The following is a 12,882-nucleotide window of genomic DNA, read 5'->3' on the forward strand; positions in this document are numbered from 1 at the left end:
AACACCGTGTCATGCTGAGGAGTGTGAATGCTTTATGGATCTCCCATGCTCCATCTGTTCATCCCTCAAAACCTCACTTGGAACCCCTGACAACTACTGAACGTTTTACTCTTTCTAAAGATTTGCATTTTCCAGACTGTAACACTGATGGACTCATACAGTATGTAGGCTTTTTGTACTGGCTCCTTCTGCTAATCAATATACTTTGAATTGTCTCTATAACTTGTTACGGTTTGAAATGTTTTCTTCCAGGACTGAATAGCATTCCATGTAGCTTACCATAGTTTGTTTATCCACTCATGTACTGAAGGTCATCTTTGGTGATTTCAGGTTTTGGCAGCTATGACTTATTCTGCTATTAAAATCTGGTTGAAGGTTTTTGGATGGGCTTAAGGTTTCGGCTCTTTTGAGTAAATACCTTAACGCTCATTTGCTAGATCATATGATAAGACTATATTTAGCTTAAAAGAATTTGCCAGACAGTTTCGAAAGTATCAGTGTCACTGCATTCCCTTTAGCAGTGAATTCATTTTCAGGTAGTTTGCCTGTTTCCTCTTCATTTATTTGGACTTCTGTGTTTCTGGCTTGTTCCTTCATTTGTGTAGTATTTCTTTTCCTTTTTCATTATTATTATTATTGTTTTAATTATCATGATTGAGGTCTCCTTTTCCAGGCTTCAAGGTTGAATTCTTTCTTCCTTTTTGTTTCTGCCCTCTAAGGTTGTTCCAGTGGTTTGTGTAAGCTTCTTATAGAATGAGATTTGCGCTGAGCTTTTGTTTGTTTGTTTGTTTGCTTTTTCCTCTGATGGGCAAGGCTGAGTAAGGTGGTATTTCTGTCTGCCGATGATCGGGTTTGTATTTTTGTTGTCTTTGTGGTTTAGATGAGGCGTCCTGCACAGGGTGCTATCAGTGGTTTGGTGATGCCGGGTCTTGTATTCCTGTGGTTTCCTTTATGTCAGTTCTCACTATTTGATATCCTAGGGTTAGTTCTCTGCTAGTCTAGGATCTTGAAGCCAGTGGATCCACTCTAAAGGCTCAGGGCTTGACCTTATGTTTTGCGTGGGTCTATACATTCTTTTCTGCTGGTCATGTACTCCTGTCCACTCTCAGCTGGTACTCTGCATGCACTTCTGTGTCTGAAGGTGTATTCCTGATGTATCCGTGGAGAGAGATGTATTCCATGTCCACCAACTCCTCTTGCCATCTTGTTCCTCCTGGGGAAGATTCGTGAGAGTTCCTTGGACTACAAGGAGATCTAACCAGTCATTTCTAAAGCATCTCACTCCTGAAAATTCATTGGAAGGACTGATGCTGAAGCTGAAACGCCAGTATTTTGGCGACCTGATGTGAAGAACTGACTCATTGGAAAAGACACCGATGCTGGGAAAGATTGAAGGCAGGAAGAGAAGGGGGCGACAGAGGATGAAATGGTTGGCATCACCTACTCAATGGACATGAGTTTGAGCAAGCTCTGGGAATAGGTGATGCACAGGGAAGCCTGGCGTGCTGCAGACCATGGAGTTGCAAAGAGTCACACAGGACCGAGAGACTGAACAGAACAGATGAGTCATCAAAATATTCTTGTCATTCCTATATTTTCTGGATGAGTTGAAGCTTCCCTTGCTGCAAGGCTGATTCCCTTACGGTGGCAAAGAAAGTGTGAGAAAATGTGTTCTCTCCTTGGTTTATCAAGTGTGATCCAGGCATACATTTCCCTGGGCAAATTATATGAACTTTAACCAAAACCTTGCAGGCTTCTTGAAATTATCATTATCCTTATGAGCCACCAACTTCAGGGAGGATTGACAGAAACAATACAAAAACTGGACTCTGGCAATATAAGAATTAGGAACATGGGGCTTAATGAATTACAAATATGATAATTTTCCTGATTTTTTGAGAGAGTACTGTCTTTTAAAAATCTTTCATTTTCTAGATATAAGGAAATTTTTTAACACAGCAATTTGATAAATTGTACCTTTGTCATTAGAATTGAAACATTAATTTTTCTCTTCCTACCATATCACTCCAGAAATTAGAAATTCTCAGTGTTCTTCTTTTCTTAGGAAAATTGTTATTTTTCAAAAGTTCAGTGAGAATCTGTTCTTGTAGCGGGACACAAGTGGAAACATTGATTACACTGCCGAGACTTTGACTGGAATGTCATATTTGACAGACACAGGTAGACTTGGATATGACCAGATAACTTGAGGAAACTAAGGTTAACCATAGGGAGCCATAAAAACCCTTTGGAAAAACAGCCTGGGACCTTGCTGACAGAATTCCCATCAGCCTTACCAGGTGGGTAATGAAGATCACTTCTGGCAGGCACAGGAACTTTAGGATGTTTTAGGGACTTCAGGAAGAGAGGAATTCATCCAGATCTCTAGGTTTGACAACAAGTGTTTGCTGTGGCTTCCTAGCCTCAAGAGGCTATTAAAATTTCCTTCTGAAGACTCCTTATGAACCATTCCAGCAAAGCAGATTTAAAAGCACCTATTGGCAAATTGTTATTCTTACTGTACTTAGATAAATAATCAGGCCAAGTTTATTGAATTTAGACTTCTTTGGAAACAAATTAGGTCTTAGTCTTCCTGTCTTCAGTAGAAATGAGGGAGATGATAGACAGAAAAAATTGGTTCGATAGAAAGTGTACTACACATGTGTGGGTATTAGGTTCTAGTGGTATTACGTTTCCTTGAAGTTTTATTATTTACCTGCAAACTGGGTTGGATCCTGAATTTTTCTAGTGTCCACCTGTATCTAGCTGCAACTTTCTTACTAAAATTACCAATTTCTCCCATCCTTTTGATGTGTCTGTGGGAAGACGGTAAGCTCCAAGCGATACACCTCTGCCATCTTGATCTGCTCACTCTCCCATTCTTTTGACTTGAATCACTGAGAACTAACATTGCCATTTTCCTGAAGTCCTGCAACGTGAAGCTAGATGACTTGATGCAAAGATCAGAGAAATTGTCACAACACCTTATGTTCAAATAGACTTCATGCCTGTTGCTGTACGAGCCACTCAGAAAGTTAACCTGATCACCCAGAGATATTGCTAACTGTGATAGAGACATTTCAAACTGCAATAGTTGCTTTGATCCTGACACCTAGAAAACTTCTTGACGGACTACCCCCTGGGCTCAGAAACTGGTTTATAACCAGCTCCAATCATTACTGTCTGCTTTTCTTTTGTTTCCTTAGAAATGCCTCTTATTAATAACTACCTGATACCGCTTGCACCCTAGCCCTAGCTTTGGGAGCCCACCTGCATCACCACCTATTGAAATGAGATACCACTCTTTAAATGAACTGACCTGTTCTCAGAATTATGCAACTGCTGCCATGAAATGGAGGACTCCACTAATCCATTCTCTCTCTCCACAGTGACCAGATCAGCTTTTACCATGTGAGACTTGCAGGCAAGTTTCAGAGGAGGGACCTGTCAAGGTTTAGGGCACTCTGCCCCCAAATATAACAGTGGCATATTGATTATTTTGAATTCAAGTTACTTAAGAAACAGCCAACAGAGGAGGGACATTCCGCTGCCCCCTGATATCTGCCTCCCTGAGAGCAGGAAATACATCTCATATGAAGGATGTACTGCCTGCATCTGGAGACAGAGGGAAACCCTTCTAACCAGAAATAGGCAGTTCAAGCAGAGAAGCCTGTATACACACACCTTGTTAAGTCTTTCATTTACTACCCTGGGTACAGATTCAGTTTAGATTCCTTACTAGTTGAGTACCTAAAACCTAAGTTGATTTGTCCTGTCGATTCCTCACAAATTGTTTTGTTGTCTACAAAATAAAGAAGCTGCCTGCTTTGCCCACTTCTTAGGTCCCATTTCTATGACACTTCTTGTGCACGTGAATTGCAGTTTGTCTCTTTTTCTCCTGTTACCCTGTCTTGTGTCAAGTTTACTAGTAGTCTAACCACAAGAATTCAAAAGGGGTAAAGGGAGGAATGTCCTTCCCTAAACACCTCAAGGGAGTTCACCCTTACATCTCAGAAACTCCCTGGAGACAATGTGTGTAGAATACCAGTCTGTGCACTGGAATCTCCTACATTGAGATTTCTGTCTGTTAGGGGCCAAATTGTGTCCCCTCCACAAATGCATATTGAGGGCATAACTCAGAGTACTTCAGAATGCAACTGTAGTTAGAAATAAGGTCTTTAAAGCGACAGTTGAGTTGAAATGAAGTCATTAGGATGGGCCATAACTCAGTGTGACTATAGGAAATTGAGACACAAAAGGAGGCAGCAGGGATATATGCACTCAAAAGGAATGCCAAGTGAAGAGGGTGGCCACCTGGCAGCCAAGGGGAGAGGCCTCAGCGTAAACCAGCCCTCATCTTGGACTTGCAGCCTCTAGAATGCTGAGAAAATAAATTTCTGTTATTTCAGCCACCCATTCTGTGGGGTTTTGCTGTGGAAAGCCTAACAAATCAGTACGTTACTCCAGGTAGAGATTTCTTCCTGGATAGTCTTTTTACTTTCCTGCCATTCCTAAAGGCTATCTCAAGATCTTGCTTATGTGATTGCAGCTCCTTGTTTCTAAAGTTGATGGGCATAGGGGAGGTCTTGATCTTAGCCTCACCAGAACTAGCATATAGCCTTTCAAAGAGCAGATGCTCAAAAAATAAATGACGACAGTAAGAGGTCTAACTTGTTAAGATTTAATACCTCCTGCATCTTTCAAGAAGAATATCGAGGCATAAATTATTTAATTTACAAAACAGAAGACAGAAAAGATGGAAAACAATCAAGGTTGATCATGTTTTGAAATTTTTTCATTTTATTTTTTCATTCCATTGTCCCAGCAGTATTATTGTGGGATTGCTTCCCATTTCGGCAAAAGTCCCTATTTTGATGTCAAATTTTCTTATCTGGATGATTTTTTAAAAGTCTTGGTCTTCAGTAGGGGTGGGAGAAGCTGCTGGACGTGGCCGTGGAACATGCCTGGTGGTGCCAGGCCTGGCTGGAACTGTGGCTCGAGCTCTCTCCTCATCTCGCAAAGCTTCTTCATATTGTGATGAGAAGGCACTGGGGACCATATCATTGACTTTTGCCAAAAATTCCAAGACTTTCATTTTGCTGGTTTCAGCATGGGCTCGTGGGCCCCACAGGAACTCGTAACATGGAGGATCGCTGTTGGCAACCTGGCGGTACTCCAGGTACTTCATCGTCACAAAGTCTTTGGTGATGAGCTTCCTGGGCTCTCAGTAGATGAAGTGTTTTCTCCCAGCATATACTCGCATCATATTCAAGAGTTTCCAGATATCTTCCTCAGCGGCACAGTTGCCCTTCACGAAGATCACACCCATAACTGTCATCAGGAGACCGGTCTTAGGTGAGCTCCTACCATCCCACACTCTCCCATTGTTGGGCAGGTTCAGTTTGCTGACAAGGTCATAGGAGTGGATGGTTGAATCAACTTCCTTCAAGTCAACTGCAAAAACAGCCTCGATGTGTTCAGAGGCTCTCTTGAGAATCTCGGCAAATCGGTTATGGTATCTTGGGTGGATAATCTTCAGCATGTTTTCCTTCATGATGGGCTGCTTCATTTTATATTTATGCAGAAGAACTGTTCCAACAAACTTGTCATGCTGTTCAGAGTATCACTGTAGGTGTTCTCGGTAGAAGATGAGACATCGGAGGAACCTGAATCTTCCTCATCTTGACTGGTATCTTCTTCATCAGATTTTGTGTCAGAAGTAGTTGAAAGAAAAAGTGCTGGTAGTAGATGGGGCTTCCGAAGACCCCTGGGAAGTGCTATTTGACCCAGTAGCTGATGAGCTCTGTGAATTATCTTCTAAAAGAGAAGAGGTAGAGGGAAGCTCTTCCATTACTGCAGCGGGCTGAACTCCCTTTTGACTCTGGGGCTCATATCGGGCCTGGTGGCATTTCTCATGGATGTAGAGCTTATGATTCTGACCCCGAGGCATGATGACTGCGCTGGGGGACAATGATTAGAAGTGTGAGTAGGAGGGCAAGTGATAAGGGCACACAGGAAGACGAAGGTTGAGTGTGCAGCCGCAGCAGGGAAATACCACCTTGGTTATCAGGAAGGCTATATTTGTGGTTTTCTTGAGGGCACTGTTCTGAAAACCCTCAGGGTTCCTATTCTCCTAATCAGCTGTCCTTTGGGAAACATATTGAAGGAAATTAAAGTGATCTTTAGGCTTCATCCTGCTACCCCTGCCTCAGGCACGCTGGGGTGACAGAAAGGGCTGGTAGCCTCCTACACAGAGGCATCTGTTATTTCGCATTCAAGACCACCACCCAACTAGTGGCCAGTCATAGGACCCATTCCCTCTGCTGTTCTCTAGTTGGCATCACAAAGCTCCCTGGGATTTCTGAGAAATGAAGAGGTCCTCAGCTTATCACCCCAGTCAGTAGTTATCACCCAGTACTGAGTGCTCAGGGGGAAGTTTTCTGTCCTGGCCTCTGGAGTCCTCAACATGAATTAAGAGTGCTTCCTTTGGTTCCCCATAGGGCCTGGTGTCCCCACCCCTTTCTTGGAATAGTATCTGCACCTTCATACTAAGGGTTTCATTTCCTACACACCTGATATAAATAAATGTTGGTGGAACTTCAGCTTGATAGCTCTGCCCTGGTTCTTCAAGGGCTACAAGGAACAGGGCTGGATTCATGATCACTTCTTTTATTGGTAGATGATCCCTCAGTCCTTGCTTTGACCTCTGTTGTGGCCTGAAAGTCTACCCTCCCTTCCCCTTGGGTCCACCCCGTCTACTACTATACTTTCTTATAGTAGGGCAAGCATCTCCATGAGACCCCTAGGAAAAAGTAAGCTTCTCCTCATCCGTCCATACCTGTCCTTGGTCTTCTGAGGCACAGAGGATGAGATGAATCATATGGTTATGGGGTGTGTGGTTCCCTTCGTCTTCAGGGTATTCAGTTGGTTTCTGGAACACCTGGAAATAATCTCACTGCTGGCCCTAGGCTATACCCCTTGGACCATGTCCCAACCCCACTTGTGACTTCATAGAAGGAAATGGGCATGTCATGTCAACAATGAGCAGGTATCCCAGGGATGCCAGGAAGGGCAGGGTTCTGTGTGGTTTCCTCAGAGTTCTGAGGTCAGAGGGTTTCATAAGTCTAAAGCTTGACTCCTGGCAGGGTGTGGGGCTCCTTTCTCTGTTTACGTAAGGGAGCTCTCTCAGACTAAGGTCCTCACTCCCTGTGGTGCCAGAGAGGGAAAGTCTGGGAATGCCACACGAGGCTACTCCTACCTGTGCCTTCAGGGACGACATCAGGATTCAGGCTTCTTGGGGCCCTCTGTGTTCAGTGTATGGGTATGCCCTCACTCAGATGCCTCACCTTGACTCCTGGGGGACTCTGGATTTCCTCTTTCTTTCAACCTAAGGTGACCCATGTAGACCAAAGACCATGTCCTTGCAAGCCCTGAAAAGAAGTGAGGGAATGCACAGCCTGGCAGCCCTGTCTTGGCCTTCTGAGAGCAGAGACAGGCCAGTCTCTCTGTGACTTCAGTTCCTCATTCATCTGTCTTTACCTTGACTCCTGTGTCTTCTATGAAAGACTTCTTGGGAAATGCCACGTCTTTGAAAAGTCTTAGTCTGCCTGCAACACATCTCACAGAGAATGGGTAGAGTCCCAGGAGTGATGGGGAAGCTGCAGCCTGGGAGGGGCCCCAGCATAGGTGGTGTGCTATCAGAGAAAACACGCTGATCTCTTCCTTCTCTTCACTGACCAGACACAGCCTCTTGTAGAACCTTCACTCTAACAGGTTTACTCTCTGAAAGAAAGGGGCTGAATTAAATGATTTTCTGCATCCCTGATCTATTGCAGTTTACTGACATTTCCTTTGTAGATAAATTGTCACTGAATGCTGTCTCCTTCCTTATACATACTTCACTTTTATTTTCATTTTTTGTTACTTATTTCTGGGGCCTTTTATTCCAAAACCGTGTTTGGGGTATGAAATTCTGCTATTTAACATGTGAAATACCTTTTGGACTAATGTTCAGAAAGAGGAAGTGACCCAAGATTGGCCTCATCCTGGACAAGTGGCACAGTATGGGCTCTGGAGGAATTCAGTTCTGGGGTTCAGTCCAGCTCCTATCATTTATGAGCTTTGAATTTGAGCTTCTTTATTCCAGCTTCTTTATCTGCAAATTGTGTTTGAAAGCATCTATAGTGTAGGACCACAGACATGTGTGATGTATGTAAATCACCTGGCATAGTATGAGACAAGCTTTGGTACTTTGAATGAATGGTAGTTATTACAAAGGTGATTTTGACCCCGAATGATAACAAACTTCCATCACATAATTTTATTTCCAGGCTAGATAATATGCAACTCCAAACAATAATCAAATCCACATCAGCACTAATGCTCCCAAGCAAGTAAAACTAAGCAGTATTTCCCTATTTGAGCACCTGTTTTAATATGTGTTTGGGGTTATCTTCTCCACATGGATGTAAGGACAAGTTCATTTGTCTCAAGGACCAGCAACTTCCCTCTCAGGTGCTTGTTTTTGTCCAAACCACCCCTAATTTAATCCCACTGACAGTAAAAATTGAGCCCTCCCTTAAAGTTTGCCAAATTACACTAAACATAACCTAATTAAACTGCCCGTTTAACAGAGCAAGTTCTGGTGCTCCCATCCCAGAAAAAGAGGGACGGTCCAGTGACGTCTTGGCATCTCGCTTCAATGGGTATCACCCTTATTTCTCCCAAACTCTCTTGCCGGGGTCCAGCCCTGGCTGATCCAGGGAGTTCGAAGCGGGGACGGCATTGATGAGGATCAGGATACAATAGCTTCAATTAGATATTAATTAGAGATGTAAAGAGTAATAGAATGAGGATAGCTCAGTAGGAAAATTCAGTGGAGAAAAGAGGCTGAGTAGCTTGGTTTACGTGGGAGACCAATAAAACTTCAAGACAAGAAGTTTGCACCACTTACGTAGGCCACAGGTGTCCTTCCGTTCTCCTGAAGAAGAGGAGACACTGAGGCCTCCCCAGTCAGATCTTAGAAGCCCAGGCATAATTAGTAAGCGTGGCAGGTTCCGCGCTCCAGATGGAGACTCAGCCAGAGTGAGAGAGAGAGCGACATGGGGAGACCAGTCTTTCGAGGAACTGATCCTAATTCTTTATTTTCCATGGTCTACTTTTATACACTGAGATGTTATGCAAAAGTCATGCAGGGTCAGCAGTCCTGACTTTTATCAAAGTCAGGTGCTTCATACAAATGTATACAGAGGTCTTAGGGGTGTTACATCATCTTCTGGTCAGAGGGCCTGCTGACAATTTATGACCCTCTCCTTGTGACAGTGGTCAGTCAACCAGGACACTTATTTCTCCAGGGGTGATTATTCTTAAAACAGACGCCACCCAAATAAAGTTACATTCCTATAGGGTGAGGGTGTAGTGGGTTTTAGTTAAGGAAAGAATTTACTTAGCCTAAGGTCTAACGTGATTAATATCAAAGGTTAATACTTATTTCTTCTATATATTCATTAATGTGTGTAAGAGCAGGGGATATGGAGACTTAGCAACAAACATTGGCTCAACAAATGAAAAACCCTTCACCAATACAATTTCTAATCAGCCCATTATACTTATACTAATAGTTTTCTAACTTTTCTAAGGAACCTGTTTTTAGAAGGTTTAAAGCATCTCATGCCTCTCACGGTTGGGAGGCTATGAGCAATCACATGTGGCCGGACAAGCCTGTCAGGCAGGCCAGAGAACCTTCAGAGGAGTTTGTAGGTTAAAACACTCTTGTCATGCCCAGGAGTTTTTATTAACTGGAGCTCTAGGTTAACTCCTTCTCTGAAGGAGGTGGTGGGGGACAGCCCCCCGTAAAGTCAGAGGTGTAGGTGGGAGCACAAAGTAGTAAAGCAGGCCTGCCTGCTCTGGTTATGGGGATAGATGCTCGAGGATTTCCAGGGGGACTCCTGAGGCCCAATCCCGCCTTTGCGTATGTCGAGCCTCCTTCCTCATGACCTTTGCCATGGGTGGAGTGCCTCACTCTGGCCCCCAACACTCTCTGGACAGCTTTTGATGAAAATGTGTATTTTGAGTGTTCACTTGCCCTGGCTCAAGTGCACAGGGCCCCTTCCATTCCCTATGGTTTTCGGATATCCCCAAATAATGGTGAACATGTGGTTTAGATATATTCCAGGTTTACAGACTCACCTCTGAGAACCATCATATGAGTGTCTGGCATCACTCTCACAGCTTCATCTAGCCCATCATGCATCTGGACTGAAAATGACCTCCCACCGAGGAACTAGACGTTTCCCAGGACCCAATGCCGCCTTAATCAGGTAAATTCGACTTGCTTGCTCTCATTTGGAACCTCCTCTTCCACACCTCCCCCATTTAAATTTATGATTTGTTTATTCCTTAGAGTTAGCTCACCACCTTTGTTATATGGTACCTGCTGCCACACTCAAAATTCCATGGGCAGTGGCTTGGGCTTCATTTTCTTACCAACCCAGTACTATAAGACAGCCTTCTAAACAGAAGATGGTCAATTAATTTGGGAGAAAAGGAAATAATGAGCAAAGATTCTCTTTTATTATGGTTTAAGTGTCATACAGTTTGAATAAGCTAAACACATCTAAGTTCATGTTATTGACTTTTACAAGGAAAGAAGACAGATAAGAAGACAAGCAGAATAAACCAGCGTTTATTCTGAAAGCTCTGTGATCCCAAATACTTATCTCTAGGATTCTTACACATTTCCAAGTAAAATTCTATTCCAATGTTATGTTACCTTGTTCTGGACCGTAAGGAAAACATTGAAGTCTTTTCAACTTGTTTACAAATAATGAACTCCTAGTCTTAAACTTAATAGCAATAAACATGACATCCATGACATTAATAAACCTAGATTCTGAAGCAAAATAAACCTTATGAAGGTTTATTTAAACACTTAAAAATACAAAACACCTCTACCTCCCTAACTAAATCATCTAATTTTGAGAGATATTATTCATATGGATAAAAGGAAAACATGCATATTTTGTTAAAACTGTACCTAAACTCCCATACTACTTAAAACTGTGAAGAACATATGGGTTTTGTTCCCCCCACCCCTACTACCCCGCGCTATTTAAGAGCTGGACTGTTCTCTTCCAACACAAAGGGAACAAAGTGTGCTGACCCCTCCCTAGATGTGGGAGGAGCTGTAGGACTTGGCCCTGGAAGATGCACTGGCCTCAGCCATAGCTGGAGAAATGGGAATGCCTCTCAGCCCTGCTCTCTCCACCTGATGTCTCAGAGTGCGGGGAGCTGCCCGTGAGAATGGGGTCCTTTGTCCGAAGGACACAGATCTGGGAGCTGCCTCAGTCCTTGAGGGTTTGCTTGCAAACATAGCTCTCTGTCCCACCACCCCAGAGATTAGGTGCTTATTTGCTGCAGACACCTGGAGTTCTGTGCAAACTTCTCACACACAGGGAAATGTTATCTGGTGTAAGAAATAATAACAGGGTGCCAATTCCCATGCTCTCAAGATTTCTTGTGACTTTTTGTAAGATGTATAGGTCAACCAAGAAAAAATGTCAACTGTCTTGTCTTTCTCACGCTCTTCTGTATAAATATAAGATGCTGAATAAAGTTGGTGTCAGACTGCGTCCCTTCATGGAGACGTGTCTGAACCTCTCGACCCCATCTTTGTTGTAGTCTCTTGCTGTAGTTTCTTTTCTCAGCCCCACCGTGCACGTTCTCGGGACCTGATCGACTTTGCCGGCTGGCACCGGCATCAGAGCCTCATCATAGAGGTCTGGGAAAGAACTCGGGACCGTATCCTGGATCTTGGCCAGAACTTCTAACACCTTCACCTTATTGGTCTCAGCATAAGCTCTCGGGCCCCACAGGAACTCGTAGCCTGGAGGATCACTCTTGGGCACCTGGCGGTAGTTGAGGTACCCCTTCTGCACCAGATCTTTGGTGATGAGCTTTCTGGACTCCCCAAAGATGGAGTCCTCCAACACACTCTCGTACCCGCACCCAGAGCACACAGCACACACACACACGTGTGGTTTCTTCACTGGAAACTCTGATTATTCTGCTACCAATGTCCTATCCTCCGGGAAGAGTTCTGGATCCCTGAGGCACATTCACTGGATTTCTATCACTTTGTACAGCTTATTTTAGAGGTGTTACCTTGCTGTAATGGCATTACTTCTATTCACATTTTCTCTCTCATTAGGCCCTGCCTTTTCTGGGGCAGGGAACATACGGCTGGCACTTGGTACACAGACACTCCATTTTGCTGAAGGAATTAATATCCTTCCAGCTGTGGATATTGCATGGCAAACCTAATACACAAACATTCAAAGCTTGCATTTTATGAAATAATTATTAGCAACCGCCTCCAAATCCTGTCATATTGTCCAAAATCATAGAAACACGGTTTTTAAAGAATGTACTGATACATGCGTCGTGGGTCAAATGGAATGAAGCCATGATGTAACTTAGGAGACAAGAGGCTTCCTTCCTTTGCTACCATGGAAAGTCACATCACAGAGGGGCTGACAGCTATGCTGACCAAACCATTAAGACTCAGACTTTGCCTTAACTCTCAGATGTCAAATCAAGTAAATTTGGAACCATCATTATTTTGAAACAGTGGTTAAACAAGAAATTTGGTGCTGGCTTATTGTTCTTTTTGCATTCTTGATATAATTAATGAATAAGTATTGGATTGACCAAAATTATTTTTCTGGGATGACTTTCATGTACATAAAGTTCCTCCTCCAATACAAAGGGCACTCGACAAATCAAAGAGGTGGGTGAACACTTGGATTCATTTGGTCAAGAATTAGCCTTGACATAAATCTGATTTTACTGAAGAGCACTAAACCCTATGAATTGAATTAAATA

At 43.4% G+C, this 12,882-nt stretch overlaps 1 pseudogene; it reads right to left on the reverse strand.

Moving 5' to 3' along the window:
• Positions 1–4,903: 4,903 nt before the first annotated feature.
• On the reverse strand, positions 4,904–12,267 carry LOC139181611 (melanoma-associated antigen B5-like; annotated as a pseudogene).
• Positions 12,268–12,882: the final 615 nt, after the last annotated feature.

The sequence above is a fragment of the Bos indicus genome, chromosome X (genome assembly GCF_029378745.1).
Source record: "Bos indicus isolate NIAB-ARS_2022 breed Sahiwal x Tharparkar chromosome X, NIAB-ARS_B.indTharparkar_mat_pri_1.0, whole genome shotgun sequence".
Lineage (NCBI taxonomy): Eukaryota > Metazoa > Chordata > Mammalia > Artiodactyla > Bovidae > Bos > Bos indicus.